Source organism: Tupaia chinensis, unplaced genomic scaffold, assembly GCF_000334495.1.
Source record: "Tupaia chinensis unplaced genomic scaffold, TupChi_1.0 Scaffold000377_1, whole genome shotgun sequence".
NCBI lineage: Eukaryota > Metazoa > Chordata > Mammalia > Scandentia > Tupaiidae > Tupaia > Tupaia belangeri.
In genome coordinates, this window is record NW_006159875.1 from 282,971 (window position 1) to 286,338 (window position 3,368).

Here is a 3,368-nt window from a genome sequence, read left to right on the forward strand (position 1 = left end):
CACTCACTAATGGGTTAAGTTGGCTGCCTTGTATGGGCATGATTTGTGGCACCCAAACAATTACAGTAGTAACATCACACATCATGTACCACAGATAGCCATAGCAGGCAAAATAATAATGAGAATGTCTGAAATACTGTGAGCATTACCAAAATGTGACACAGAGCGAACGCTCACCGTTGGACACATGGTGCCGATAGGTTTGTTTGACACGGAGTTGCCGGAACCCTCTAACTTGTAAAAATCATGTATTGCAAAGTGCAGTTCAGGGAAGTGTGATCAAGTGAGATGTGTGTCCACGTATTTACACTCATGAACCATGGAACATCGTTTCAGTCAGTGACGGATCACACGTCAGACGGCATCCTGTGAGGCCAGCCAGGCTGTCCCGAGTAGCCCAGTGCCGCGGTTGCCCTGTCGAGGTTCTGTAGGCACACTGTAGGGTGTTCTCACAGCGACAAAACTGACTGACGACACTTTGCTCAGGACCCATTCCTATTGTGAAATAATGGGAAACACACACATATACATGCATTAATTTCAAAGTTTTATTTATTACTTTTATTATTTTATCATTTGCTACAGGGCACATGTGCTCACTAGAGAGAGAAAGAGAGAGAGAAAGTGAGAAAGCAAGCTACCAGGTCCGAGACTTGAACTGTGGTTGGTCATGTGGGAGTCCAGCAAGCACTTTAACCACCATGCCACCTCTGGCCTTAAATGACTGCTCGCTCGCAGAGACAGACGTGTGCTGTGGGGTTCTGAGTGGCTTCTGAGCAGGTGTGTGGTCGCCATGCTGCCCTGTCTCGTGGCCAGAAGAGCCACTTCCAGTTGTGGGAGCTGGTGGGCCAGTATCAGATACCGACAAAGTTGGTGCTCACTAGAGAGAGAAAGAGAGAGAGAAAGTGAGAAAGCAAGCTACCAGGTCCGAGACTTGAACTGTGGTTGGTCATGTGGGAGTCCAGCAAGCACTTTAACCACCATGCCACCTCTGGCCTTAAATGACTGCTCGCTCGCAGAGACAGACGTGTGCTGTGGGGTTCTGAGTGGCTTCTGAGCAGGTGTGTGGTCGCCATGCTGCCCTGTCTCGTGGCCAGAAGAGCCACTTCCAGTTGTGGGAGCTGGTGGGCCAGTATCAGATACCGACAAAGTTGACTTGCGTAGACCCCCACCTGGTTTAGTCCCCAGGTCCTGTCCTTTCTGGTCTTGGATTCTCCTCAACTCTAAGCACCTACTGCCACTCCAGTGTCGAGGGCTGAGGGCCACCCTGGCTGTCAGCTACAGGAATGAGTTCCTTCTGAGAGAGTCAGATTTGTGGGCACTGGGTCCCCAAGATGGTGGCTATCATTTTAGAGTAGAATTAGGATCCCCAGTGGCTAATGCGTACTAGGCCTTGCTGGTGAGGGGGTTGCCTGCAACGCATTGTTTAATTATTGATAACCGCGTTGATTTCTAAAATGTACTTGTCTTTCACAATCACAGTCTATAAAACACAGTTACCTTAAGAACATACCAAAGAGAGACATCGAATCACTGAAAGTGAAGGTGGTGTACAAAAATATTTTAATAGTTTAAAACATGTTGTAACACACTAAGCAACACTGCAGGGCATCATATATGGAAAAATACAAAAACTAAGACCTCGTCTACACACCCAAGGTGAAGTCTTAACATGTTCCAGTGTGATTAGTCTCTGCCAGTCATAGCCGATTAAGCAGTTCTTTTGGGAAGGAGTAGCATACTGAATAGATTACAGCTGGGTAGAGACTTGAGGGTGAGAGGTAGAGACTTATTGCTCTTTTTATTTTTTTTTTCAATCGTTTTGGTATCTAACTATTCCAAGGACTCAACTCCAAACTTCAGACAAAAATAAAACATAAACCTGTATTTCAGATGCTTTAGCTCAATAACATCACCTATCTTCAATGAGATAAAACAAGCAATTGTCATAACATTAATCTCTAAACAGTGGGGACGTACTTCTTCAATCAGTATGCAATCACTCAGGTATGATTTTCCCAAGCTTCTTAAGAAAATTCCACTTACATTATTGTAATGTAAATTTAAGCAATAATTCAAAGCATCACTAACTATTTTTTTCCTTCACATTTCAATTAAGATACCTCAGCTAATTCTCTTTTGTTTCCCCAATAAAAAGGATTGTTTCACAAAACTAATATTTGGCTTATAACAGAAATTAAAGCCACACACTATACAAATTTGGTTTTACACACATTGCTTGAGGACCTCAGATACCGTCTCCCATGCTTCTCCTTGGTTATCTTTCTTTAACTGTCTCTTACTGAATAATGTGGCGAAAGAAAGTGTATTCATGTTAAGTGAACAATTTCTTCTTATGTTTATGCTAATTATATAAAGGTCCTCGGAGTTTAGATACTATCAAAACCCTCAAACGAGTATTTCTTTTTCACTTTTTTTCTTTAAAAAAATAAATTAAATGAAAAACTACAGGACAGCTTACTCTATTTTGAATGGGAAACAAGCTTATTTCAGTTCAATTATAGTGAGTTAAAAGCTGTAGTAGAAGTATCTTTTCTTAGGGGGAATATTAGAAAAAAAAATGATAATAAACCTTTCTGTGTGACCAAGTCTTGAAGGGGGACCATGAAGCAGAATTTCTGTAGGACGGCTCCATGAAATCCGGCTACCTTGAAATGCCACCTAGTGATAGGCACTGGGATTGCAGCTGAGCTAAAATGTCCATTTGCTTTGGGCAAAACTATTTCCATGACTTTGTTTTTTGAAACAATAATAGGAAATAATGATTTCCCAGGCCATGAGATAGCATCTGGATTGCATAAACACTGCGTGCAGGATTTCTAAACGGTGAGGAGTTGGCTCCCTGACCCAGTTTGAGGATGTCTTCCCTCAGCCTCTCGGAGCTGGGGAGGCAAGCTGCCCGGACTGTACCTCACTTCAGTGGACTTAGGGAACTAGGAACACGCTCCATATGCGAAACAGCAGACTCTTCATAAACAGGTGGTGTCCATCTACCCAACTCAACTTGTGTTTTTTCTCTACAAATTCATGTGGCCTGAATGATAGCTGACCAAACTGTCCAGAGCCGTCTCCCACCCCTTCACCACAAAACGGGAAGGGCGTCTGGGTTCAGCTGAGGGGCCACAGCGCCACCTCTGGGTGTGTGGCTTCACCCCACGTACTCATGGGAAACTGGCAAGGACATCATTTATGGTTCTTCCAGGCATCTGCCGACTTGTCCTACACTTTTGGGTAAAAAGTCTAACACTGAAATGGTTTAAAGCAGAAAAGGAAAAGGCACCCTGGCAAGTAGACGTAATTGGGCAGGAGATTTTATAAAGTTTCCAAATGCGAAAACTGGCATCGGA